The 13,547-nt window shown below is 42.7% G+C and overlaps 1 protein-coding gene across 2 annotated transcripts in view; it reads left to right on the forward strand.

Moving 5' to 3' along the window:
- DRD2 (dopamine receptor D2) overlaps positions 1–13,547 on the forward strand; it is a 66,123-nt gene that overhangs the window by 17,231 nt on the left and 35,345 nt on the right. The gene's annotated exons all lie outside the window — the stretch shown is intronic.

Below are 13,547 nucleotides of genomic sequence, written 5' to 3' on the forward strand. Positions count from 1 at the left end.
CCTAAAAAGACAATGCAGACAATTAGAAAGGACATGGAAAAAAACAGAAACAAGACCACACCAAAAACAGAATGGAGACACCAATCAACACAATACAAAATCAAACTGAAGAAAAAAGAACAGACTACTAACTCCAAACTCATTGGCACCGATAAACCGGGACACAAAAAAAACTTTTCAACCTTGTCAGAAATCCTCACTGATACCAAACCCCACCTCGCCACCCTAGGAAACCAAATCCAACAGCCTCCCAACTAGGGACCATTTCAAACACAAAATCATCACAATCAGATCCACATTTAACAACTCTCGAAACATCTTAGAAGAGATACTAACAAAACCCACAAAAGACGAAGCCACCTCAGCAGATAGGATCTGGACCGACTTCCCAACGACACAATGGTCAGACCTAGACCGGCTGTATAAAAAATACAGCAAATCTTCATGTGATTTGAACAATTGTCCTCCTTATCTACTAGCTACAGCGTCATAAATTCACAGCTGGTCTCACGCTATGGCTGCAAACCACCCCTAAGGGAAGGTCAGTTCCCCCGCGAACTTGGCGAAATCATAATTATTCCCATACTAAAAGACCCCAAAGGCCCAATAGACAGCCCAACTAAATTATAGGACCAATCGCTTCTATACCTCTATACGTCAAACTCATAGAGGGTCTAGTAGCACAATATCTCGCCAATTACCTAGAAGACCACCACATCCTACACCCTACTCAATCCAGATTCAGAACTAATCACAGTACTGAAACACTTCTGGTTTCCCTACTAGACATAGCCCGTCAGCACCTCAGCAAAGGAAATAAGTTACTAATCATCCAACTCGATCTTTCAGCAGCATTCGACTTAGTTGACCATTCCATACTACTCCAGATACTAGATGCCATAGGAATATCAGGTAATGTTCTCAACTGGTTCCAAGGATTCCTCAAAACAAGATCATACAGAGTCAAGTCAAATGATCTTCTATCCGACTCATGGTCAAACCCCTGCGGAGTTCCACAAGGATCCCCTCTATCGCCCATACTTTTCAACCTCTTCATAGCATCCCTAGGCACGGCCCTAGACCCCCCTAAACATTACATCCTTCAGCTACGCGGATGATATAACCATCCTCCTCCCCTTCGACATCCAAGACCCCACCTCCAACGGACGCCTGAAAACAACATTGGAAACTGTAGAAAAATGAATGACGAACCACAAGTTAAAACTGAATGCGGAGAAAACCAAATTCCTACTACTAGAGAAGGAACAAAAAACATCCCTAACAGAACTAGGTGTAAACACAATCAAATATCCAATACAGAATACTCTCAAAATTCTGGGAACACACCTAGACAGAGGCTGCACAATGCAAACACAAATACACAAAACCATAAAAAAAGCATTCTTCACCATGCGAAACCTAAGAAAAATAAGAAAATTCTTTTCCAAAGAACACTTCAAGATCATTGTACAATCCCTCATACTCAGCTCCTTAGATTACTGCAACAGCCTCTACCTACCTTGCCCAAATACTATGATAAAACAACTACAGACCGTTCAGAACACAGCTATCAGACTCATCTACTCGCCTCAGCAAATTCGACCACGTCACACCCGCCTATGTAGACTCTCACTGGCTTCCGATAAAAGCAAGAACTCAATTCAAACTCTACTGCTTACTTTTCAAAGTAACCCATGGTATGGCCCCCAATAACCTGAACAACCGTCTTTGCCCGCTACCGACTACCCAGATCAAGAAGAACTCAGAATCTTTTCACCTTCCCCCCTCATAATGGTACCCGACGTAAGAAACTTTACGACAGCCTTCTAGCAACTCAGGCAGCGAAAATTGACCCCACCATCACCAAACTGATGATCAAAACAACAGACATCAAAGTGTTTCGGAAAGAAATCAAAACATTTCTTTTCAAAAAACACGTCCTTACTTAATATTCCCCTCCCCAATCGCACATGCACTCTCCCCAGCAAATAACACACTAGTCATCCCCTTGAACCTCATTTACGAAAAATATCCAAACTCCTAAATAAGCATCTCCCTTAGGTATCCATTTTAACCTTCTCCTAAATAAGCATCTCCCTTAGGTATCCACTTAACTGATTCCTTCAAAGTTTAGGTATCTTTCTTCAGTTGCCTATATTGTTTTCCCCACTGAACCTTGTAACTACTTGAACCCTGTCAAGTTATTCTATCGATAAATCCAGATATCTTATACTTATATTTCTATACCACAACATGTAATTTACTTAAATCGTTGTAATGTAATTCTCTCGGTAATGTCCTGATCTCTTTTAACTGTAATCCGCTTAGAACCGCAAGGCACAGGCGGAATAGAAATCACAAATGTAATGTAAGACAGGGGAAAATGCTTGAATACCTGAATGAATTCATGTAAACCGTTCCAAGCTCCCCCCTGAGAAAACAGTATAGAAAATTAAATAAATAAATAAATATATTACTCAGACTATTCACTGAGAATTAAATCCTTTTCATTCAGAGGATCGCCAAGGTATTGTGTGAGGGAATTTTTTTTTTTTTTTCAGGGAACTAATGAATTGATCTTGGCTTGTGTACAACGTTCAGTTATAAAGGTTTTGCTTACCACAGCACGCTAACAAAACAGTGTTTATCTGACTGAAAAACATTATTACACTTTTATTTCTCTTCCCCCTGCCTTGCTACTCATTATACAATATGACTCAGTCACCTTATTACTCTCCTGGCATCCAATTGAGTATAATTCACTATTAACCAAGACAAGGCGAGTTTTACAAAGCCCGAGGGGGAAGTATCAGGAAATTTGCTGTATCTGACACTGACAATACAACATGCCACTTCTAGTGAGGATGGGCTGCTTTTGTGATATCTTGGCCACATCCATGATGCTTATGCCCACTCTGTGATACCAGATGCCGTACTCCTGAGGTCAACAGCTTAAGTGAGGAAAAGCCAGAGCAAATAGGAATGTTGTGATTTAAGAATAGCCAAACTGGGTCAGACCAATGGTCCATCTAGACCAGTTTCCTTCGTCTAACAGTGGCCAATTCAGTGGCAGAAACCCAAATAGTAGCAACAGTCTGGAACCCCAAAGAGTATCAAGATTCCATGAATAATCTCAAAGGACAGTAAGATTCCGGAATGGTTGAAACATTCCATGCTATCGATCCCAGGGCAAGCAGTGGCTTCCCCCGTGTCTGTTTCAATAGCAGACTATGAACTTTTCTTCCAGGAACTTGTCCAAGCCTTTTTTAAACCCAGCTACGCTAACTGCTGTTACCACATAATGCAGAGGGTGACCTGGCTGGGTAAATATTTAGGCTTTGATCCCCATGTTACACAAACACTATTGGTGGATGGAGATAGGGATTTTAGGATGGATTTTGACCTCCATAAAAGGAGTACATCTCAGACAGATGGTAACGGAGCCCACTAGGGCCCAAACGATCCTAGACCTGGTACTCACCAACGGGGAAAGCGTCTCAGAGGTCTCGGTGGGGGATACGCTAGCCTCCAGCGACCATAACATGGTATGGTTCAACATTGGGAAAGGATCCCCTAAATCAATTACAAAAACAAAGGTGCTCAAATTCCGGGGCACCGACTTCGCACGCATGGGAGATTTCGTTCATCAGACACTGCAGGACCAAGCAGAGACCGGCAATGTGGAAACTATGTGGTCGTACCTGAAATCATCCATACACGAAGGAACTAATCGCTACATAAAATCAGTAGATAAACGGCAAAGAAACAACAAACCCCAATGGTTCACTGAAGAGATCTCGCACCTCATTAAGGAGAAGAAAAAAGCATTTCTTTCCTACAAACGTACGCAGAGAAGAGAAACTAAAGTAGAATATAAGACCAGATCTGCAGCGGTCAAAATAGCAGTTAGGGAGGCCAAACTTCGAGTGGAAGAAACTCTGGCAAAAAACATTAAAAAAGGGGACAAATCCTTCTTTAGGTATATCAGTGATAGGAAAAGGAACACAGACGGTATAGTACGCCTTAGACAACCGGACGGAAACTACGCGGTGGCGGATTCAGAAAAAGCAGAACTACTAAATGAATATTTCTGCTCAGTCTTCACCTGTGAAGCACCAGGACACGGACCACAGTTGAAGGTAAAACAAGACGTGGATGACCTGTTTCAGAATTTTGAGTTCACACCTGGGGACGTCTACAACGAACTGGCAAGGCTAAAGGTAAACAAGGCCATGGGACCGGACAATTTACACCCAAGAGTGCTCAGGGAATTGAGAGATGTTCTGGCGGAACCGTTGGCAGTGCTCTTCAATCTCTCACTAAGTACGGGGATAGTTCCGTTGGACTGGAAAACAGCCAACGTTGTTCCTCTACACAAAAAGGGTTGTAAGGCTGAGGCTGCAAACTACAGACCGGTAAGCCTCACCTCAATAGTGTGTAAACTCATGGAAACACTAATTAAGTATAAATTAGATACGATCCTGAACGAGGGAAATCTCCGGGATCCCAGTCAACATGGATTCACCAAGGGTAGGTCATGCCAGTCCAATCTTATCAGCTTCTTTGACTGGGTAACAAGAAGACTGGACTCAGGAGAGTCCTTGGACGTCGTGTACCTGGACTTCAGCAAAGCGTTTGATAGCGTCCCACACCGCAGACTGCTGAACAAGATGAAATCGATGGGATTAGGAGAGACTCTAACTGCATGGGTTAAAGATTGGCTTAGTGGCAGACTTCAGAGGGTGGTGGTTAACGGTACCCTCTCTAAAATGTCGGAGGTGACTAGCGGAGTGCCACAGGGTTCAGTCCTGGGCCCACTCCTCTTCAACATATTCATTGGGGATCTGACTCAAGGGCTTCAAGGCAAGGTAACCTTATTCGCTGATGACGCCAAACTATGCAATATAGTAAACGGCTATAATCTACAGGATGCTATGGAGCAAGACCTGTGTACTTTAGAAAGTTGGTCCTCGATCTGGCAGCTGGGCTTCAACGCCAAGAAATGTAAGGTCATGCATCTCGGTAACGGAAATCCTTGCAGAACTTACACCTTGAATGGAGAAACTTTAACCAGGACTATGGCAGAACGAGACTTAGGAGTAATCATCAGTGCTGACTTGAAAGCAGCCACTCAAGTGAAGAAGGCTTCATCTAAAGCACGACAGATGATAGGTTGTATTAAGAGAAGCTTCGTCAACAGGAAGCCTGAAGTCATGATGCCATTGTACAGAGCCATGGTGAGACCTCATCTGGAATACTGTGTGCAATTTTGGAGGCCACATTACCGTAAAGATGTGCTCAGAATTGAATCGGTTCAGCGGATGGCCACCAGGATGGTCTCGGGGCTAATGGGTCTTCCGTACGAAGAAAGACTGAGCAAATTGCAACTCTACACTCTGGAAGAGCGTAGGGAGAGGGGAGACATGATTGAGACATTTAAGTACATCACGGGACGGGTCGAGGTGGAAGATGATATCTTTCTTCTGAAGGGACCCTCGACCACAAGAGGTCATCCGCTCAAACTCAGGGGAGGGAAGTTTCGTGGAGACGCCAGGAAATACTTCTTCACGGAAAGAGTGATTGAGCATTGGAACAAGCTTCCAGTGCAGGTGATCGAGGCACGCAGCATCTCAGACTTCAAGAAAAAATGGGATACCTATGTGGGATCCCTACGAGGGTCATGCCAAGGGATAGGGTCACTAGGGTATAGACTTGAAAGAGCGGGTCAGTAGAGTGGAAGTATAATTACAATCATACTCAAGGGGATCATTAGACTTAATAGGGAGGGTCAATAGGGTGGGCAGACTCGATGGGCTGTAGCCCTTATCTGCCGTCATCTTTCTATGTTTCTACATTGTTTCACTTAAAACAGGGATGTCAAAGTCCCTCCTCGAAGGCCGCAATCCAGTCAGGATTTCAGGATTTCCCTAATGAATATGCATGAGATCTATTAGCATACAACGAAAGCAGTGCGTGCAAATAGATCTCATGCATATTTATTGTATTTACATAAATAGAAAGAGCTATACTTTAATATAAATAAATTGCTATCGCCACTATCCCAAATAAAGTGTTCACAAATTTATTGCTTTCTATAAAATACCTATACAACACCTTCTCCACATACAATTCATGCCTTATAAATATATTAAAAAATTCACAATCTACCCAACCACCTTGCTATCATAAAGTGCATCTTCTTGTAAACTTTTATGTAATCTCTGAAAACCTTTATGTAATCCGCCTTGAACTGCAAGGTATTGGCGGAATAGAAATCACTAATGTACTGTACTGTACTATATCTTCAATCCTTTGTTAATTTTCTTTTTTCTTATACCATTATTTTCTTTCTGTTATAGTCCTTCTTCATATATCATACTCCAATCTTCAAAAATATGAACACCCTACATAGGTCTATGTTTCGCCGTTCGGCGTCATCAGGGACTTTAGATTGTTCCCAACTTCAGATTTAAAATATGTTCTACAATACATGATTTATATTCTCTTATCATTACTGCAAATCACATCACAATACCCCTATCATAACAATACATCATTATATAAATAACATACCTTGTCATTCATTATATATTGTTTATAGGCCACACACTGTTGGGATAACTCCAAACCAGGACCTCTCTGCAATAGCAGCACAGGAACTAAAGCATCATGACATCACTTAATCTACTCCCTCTTTTAACAGTTATACTCAGCTGATGGTAATCATAACAAATGCCATTCTACTTCCTTGTTCAAACCATAGGGCTCAACAGTGCCCCATGAATAAATCAATTTTTGTTCTTTCCTCAATAAAATTTCTGAAATGTTGCCTCCTCAGTTTAAGTGAACTGTAATTAATACTATAAACTTTAAATCATTCACCCTATGTTGATATTGCACACAATGGGCTACCAACAGGAGATCTAATTTCTCTAACCTTAAATTACTCACATGTTGGGCTATATGTTGTTTGATCTTTCTCCTCATTTGGCCGAGATATCATAGTCCACATGGGCATATAATCCCATATATTACTTGTTGAGTATTACAGTTGGTTCTATCCCGTAAGTAAAATATTCTATCACTATTGGGTATATTAATTTGATCAGTTTCCAAAGCAAACCTGCAATAAACACACCCACTACATCTCCCGTGGAACCCCCGATGACATTTTTTTCCTACTATTCCGATTGGACAACAGCTCACTAAGGTTCCGCCCTTGAGAATAAGCAAATCACAGAGCTCAGCATGTAATCCAAGAATGTGCCAGTGTTGCCATATTAACTACCTCAATTGGCCCACTTGAGCTGAATAAGGAAGAATACATGTTAATTTAGTATCATCATTTTCCTTTGTTTTCTTTAGCATTAACCACTTCCTATCTGAATACTTAGCCTGTTTATATGCACGTTTAATAACTTTCTGAGGATATCCTCTCTGATTAAATCGAGCCATCATAATATAGGCTTGAGATTGAAATTCCATTGGTTCACTGCATAAACGCTTCACTCGCAACAACTGACCAACCGGAACACTGTCCTTCAAAGATTTAGGATGGTAACTATCATGATTGGTCAGTTGTTGCGAGTGAAGCGTTTATGCAGTGAACCAATGGAATTTCAATCTTGTAAGAGGTTCAGCATGATCTTGTAGGGGATGGTAACAAGACAGCAGAGAGTTTGGAGAACCTGACAGAAAACACAGCTACAGGAGCAGCAGTATACATCTATATTTTGGGTTTACATAATACCTCAGCTGACAGTGAAAGTTGGGATATAAGCTGATTGTCATTGTTTAAAAATGATGAGTGGAATAGAAGGAAGTATGCTGGGATTCCAGTTTTTGGGATATTTTAAGGTGCATGAATAGTGTGACCATATGGCTCCAGAAAAAAGGGGACGGATTGAGACATCTGGGTTTTACTTCCATTGAAAGCAATGGAAGTAAGGAGAACAGATTGAGACATCTTGGTTGCTTTCAATGGAAGTAAAACCCGGATGTCTCAATCCATCCCCTTTTTTCCGGAGCCAAATGGTCACACTATATGAATTATGGCACATGATTATACAGTGCCTTTCATGAGTGGTGGGAGTTTGTTTGGGCCTGAGCTCCCCTTTGATGCAGTTTAATGATTTGACTTCCTCTGAATGAGGGAAACTTTTCTTTTTCTTTTGGTGAAGTGTTACTGTCAGCATGGAAGTATATTTTGATAGTGTGGTGTACAGAGGAGCTCCTAAGTTTAACACAGTAGAGAAACTGTTTAATCTCGGGGGTCAATATTCACATCAGAAACAGCCCCTAAGTTTAGTGGTTAAATTGACTGCATAAAAGTCCTGTCTTTATCCAATGTGGTTAAGTTGTTAATGTTGCAAGTAATCATATGAGATAGTCGGCCACATAAATCTAAATATTCAATGACAGTGCCTGGTCATGGACTGACATTTAATATCTGAGAATAAGGACATAAGAATAGACTTACTGGGTCAGACCAATGGTCCATCAAGCCCAGTAACTCGTTCTCACGGTGGCCAATCCAGGTCACTAGTACCTGGTCAAAACCCAAAGGGTAGCAACATTCCACGCTACCGATCCAGGGCAAGCAGTGGCTTCCCCCATGTCTTTCTCAATAACAGACTATGAACTTTTCCTCCAGGAAATTGTCCAAACCCTTCTTAAAACCAGCTACGCTATCCACTCTTATCACAACCTCTGGAAACGCATGCCAGAGCTTAACTATTCTCTGAGTGAAAATAAATTTCCTCCTATTGGTTTTAAAAGTATTTCCCTATAATTTTGAGTGTCCCGCAGTCTTTGTAATTTTTGATGGAGCAACAGCTTAAAAAAACTGCTCACTGCCATCAGGTTGAGGGTAAAAATGGGGAATGCTAGACAGTGACGAGCATTCTAAAATGTTTGAGAAGTGTATTGAGGCACCGTACCCAAACAGTTTGAAACACAGTGTTAACTGCATAGGATAGCCGGGTGAAATATGAGTTGGTGGTGATTAGGAGATGCTGGTAGGAGGATTGGGTGGGGCGGGGGGTAGAGGTGAGTAAGTGGGGATGAGATATAGTGGGATCTCAATAAAAGCCATCATGGATCCTGATATTTTGATTGGCTATTTAGTGCTCAATAGGGAGGGGGGAACATAGAGGGCTGGGAATGGGCAAGAGTGGTAGAGAGAGGGGAAATGTCAAAATGATATCTCAGAGTGGCCATTCAATATCTACTTATGGTCTTCAGGATGATGTGGCCAGGGGGAATGTCAAATGCCTGTATCTTGGCATAGTATACAGACCCCCAAGGCAACAGGATGACATAGATATAGAATTAATCGGTGACATAGAGAATATCACGTGGGGATACAGTGTTGTTAGGAGACTTCAATATACCTGATGTGGATTGGAACACACTTTCCTCTGCATCCAGCAGCAGCAGGAGACTATTGAACTCTATGAAGGGAGCTAAACTGAGGCAACTGGTATTGGAGCCAACAAGGGAACAGGCAATACTGGACCTATTGCTTACCAATGGCGAAAGTGTCACTGAGGTCTCAGTGGGCGACAAGTTGGCCTCCAGCGACCACAACATGATATGGTTCAAACTCAGGAAGGGTTTCGCCAAAACTAACACATTAACCAGGGTCCTTAGCTTCAAGAACGCCAGCTTTGAGGGTATGGGGGATTTCATCAATCAAGCACTACAAAACCGAGCAGGAACAGATAACGTAGAGGAATCGTGGTCGACTCTGAAAGCTATCATTCAGGAGGCGACCAATCGCTATATAAAATCAGTGAGTAAACGGCGCAGGAACAATAAGCCACAATGGTTCTCTGCGGAGATCTCAGACCTCATAAAAGAGAAGAAAAAAGCGTTCATCTCCTACAAACATACAGGATCTCAGGACTCTAGAGAAGTCTATTTGGCTAGGGCAAAAACTGTCAAAACAGCGGTTAGAGAGGCCAAATTCCGAATGGAGGAAACTTTAGCAAAGAACATCAAGAAGGGCGATAAATCCTTCTTCAGGTATATTAGCGACAGAAACTGCAGCACAAGTGGGATATTACGCCTTAGGAAACCAGACGGGAACTATGTAGAAGCAGACTCAGAAAAAGCTGAATTGTTAAACAAATACTTCTGCTCGGTCTTCACCCGCGAGGCGCCGGGTTCCGGCCCTCAGCTGCAGAAAAAGAATGGCTCAGGAGACCCGTTTAGTAATTTCAAGTTTACAACAAGCAGTGTCTACTGTGAGCTGTCTAACAAAGGTTAACAAAGCAATGGGGCCAGACAACCTACACCCCAGGGTGCTCAGGGAGTTAAGAGACGTCCTGGCGGAACCACTATCCGCACTCTTCAATCTCTCCCTTAGTACAGGTAGAGTCCTGTTGGACTGGAAAACGGCTAACGTCGTTCCACCCCACAAAAAAGGTTGCAGGACAGAGGCTGAGAACTACAGACCAGTGAGTCTCACATCTATAGTGAGCAAACTAATGGAAACCCTAATCAAACACCAATTAGATAAGATCCTGGATGAGGAGAATCTACGGGATCCCCGTCAACATGGATTTACCAAGGGGAAATCCTGCCAATCCAAATTGATCAGCTTCTTTGACTGGGTGACGGGAAAGCTCGATGTTGGAGAGTCCTTGGACATTGTATACTTGGACTTCAGCAAAGTATTTGATAGTGTCCCACACCGCAGGTTGTTGTGCAAAATGAGTTCTATAGGATTAGGTGACACTTTGACAAAATGGTTTGGGGACTGGCTTAGTGGTAGGCTTCAGAGGGTGGTGGTGAACGGTACCCCCTCCGTAACGACGGCAGTGATCAGCGGAGTGCCACAGGGCTCGGTCTTAGGCCCGATCCTTTTCAATATCTTTATAAGGGACTTGGCTGAGGGGCTTCGCGGTAAAATAATGTTATTCGCCGATGACGCCAAACTATGTAATATAACAAGCAAGAGCACAATGAACAATATGAAACACGACCTACTCCTATTGGAGCAATGGTCAAGGACCTGACAACTGAGTTTCAATGCCAAGAAATGCAAAGTCATGCACCTCGGCAGTCAAAATCCATGCGAGACTTACACCCTAAATGGCGAGATCCTAGCAAGGACTGTTGCAGAACGGGACTTAGGGGTGATCATCAGTGAAGACATGAAGACTGCCAATCAAGTGGAGCGGGCTTCATCTAAGGCTAGGCAGATCATAGGATGTATACGTAGGAGTTTCGTCAGCCATAAGCCTGAAGTCATTATGCCGTTGTATAGATCCATGGTGAGGCCCCATCTGGAATATTGCGTGTAATTCTGGAGGCCTCATTACCGCAAGGATGTACTGAGGCTTGAGTCAGTCCAGCGAATGGCCACCCGGATGGTCTCGGGACTCAAGGATCTCCCGTACGAGGAACGGCTGGATAAACTGCGGCTATACTCACTCGAGGAACGCAGAGAGAGGGGAGATATGATCGAGATGTTCAAGTACCTCACGGGCCGTATCGAGGTAGAAGAGGATTTCTTTTTTTTCAAAGGTCCGACGGCGACAAGAGGACATCCATGGAAAATCAGGGGGGGGAAGTTGCACGGCGACACCAGGAAATACTTTTTCACCGAAAGAGTGGTTGATCGCTGGAATAAACTTCCACTTCAGGTGATCGAGGCAAGCAGCGTGCCTGATTTTAAGAAGAAATGGGATCGTCACGTGGGATCTCTGCACAGAGTTAAATAGGGGAGGGTCATTGGGGTGGGCAGACTAGATGGGCTGCGGCCCTTATCTGCCGTCTTTTTCTATGTTTCTATGTGGTTGTATTTGATTCCACTTTTGGAGCTCATCTCCTGCTTTGTGAGTTAATAAAAAAAATATACCATTAAAAAAAAACCTGATGTGTATTTATTTATTTACATACTTCCATTAGTGTTTCCCATTTAATACAAAAATTGCCTTAAGGCAGCTTGCAATCATCCAGTTAAATATCAATCAATATGCGGAAAAAAACAACATGCAGAAAAAGAAAAGTGGTATTACTCTACATCTTTCATACATAAATGTCAGCGATTCTACATGGAAGTGATGATTTCAGTACTTTTCTATGAATAAGAGGCCCATTTCATATATATATGCCCATTTCATATATATGCCTGCACTTATAAGTGCAGGCAGTTAAGAAGCAAGGCCTCAAAGAGTGAGTTTTTTTAAATATTTTAAAGCTTGTGAAAAGTACCAGTGAGAAAGCACCATTAATTGCCCTCTCAATCACTTGCTTCAAGCCTTGGCCAAAATGAGTCCTTTGAAGAAGCTTGCGTTCATCTCAGAGGAGGAGAAAAAGCCAAAGGAGAAATTGTTTATAATATATGTAGGTGTATTCCTATAGTAAAATGGTGAATTATGTATCCAAACACCACCCCGTTGAATCTGCACATCCCAGCTATCTCCATAAGTAAATAGGGCATTCCGAAAATAGCCATTTACACATTTATGCATTCTCACCATTGTGCATGCATATTTTGGCATGCCCCCGATATGCAAGCGCAATTTAATTGAATAATAAGCCAATTAGTGCCAGTAATTGAGATTTTAATGAGCAATTATCAGGGCTTATTAGTTTTAATTACAAGATATGCATGTAGGTACAGGATCCATGCCTAAATTTTAAGTGTGAGTCAAAAAAGGGGCCATGGAAAAGGGAGGGGCATAGGCGAATCAAAGGCATTCCTGAAAATTATGCACATAATTATAGAATTAGAGGGATCTGCGCCTAACTTATTGGTTATAATTAGTGTTTCTTGGTACTGATTGACACTAATTGGCAGTTTCATGCATAGCTGCTCTTAGTCAGTATTCTATAAGTTGCATGCAGATCTAATGGGGTATGCACCTGGGAGGGGCTTGGGCAGTTATGCATGTGGGTTAGGGTTGACCCCCCTAGCCCCGCCCCCCGCTGCCTGCCTCGTCAGGCAGGGAGGAAGTCTGCGCATGCACGGACGCTACATGATAACATCATGTACATGCATGCATGTGACATCATCACATGGCGTCCGCGCATGAAGCAGACTTCCTCCCTGTCCGACATAGCTTTCCAAAATCTGGACAAAGTGCCGGGTTTTGAAAAGCCGTCCGGACCCCCGGACATGTCCTCAAAAGGAGGACATGTCTGGTGAAATCCAGGCATCTGGTAACCTTGATGTGGGTTGTAGAATACTAGCAATGTTGTGCCGTGAGGGCTTCCAGGGGATTCAGTAAATCCCCAGCTCTACAGCCCTGCTTCTGTTGTTGTTGGTGCACAGATGTAGACTTACACGACTGTCCTATAACAGTAAATGTAAACTGTGGCTTTCTGAAGTTGTGTTTACATCTGTATGCCAATATAAATGAGGATACCGTCAAAATAACCTTTGAAGGGCCTGGAGAGGATATTATGTAAGTTGGAAAACTAATACTTTCTGCTGATTTTTTATGCACTTTTGGTTGTTGTACTCGGGAACGACTCAAGGGATTGCGACACCCTGAGCCAACTTTTGTGAGAGCAAAGGAGCATGTTATCAACTC

The sequence above is a fragment of the Geotrypetes seraphini genome, chromosome 13, assembly GCF_902459505.1.
Source record: "Geotrypetes seraphini chromosome 13, aGeoSer1.1, whole genome shotgun sequence".
Lineage (NCBI taxonomy): Eukaryota > Metazoa > Chordata > Amphibia > Gymnophiona > Dermophiidae > Geotrypetes > Geotrypetes seraphini.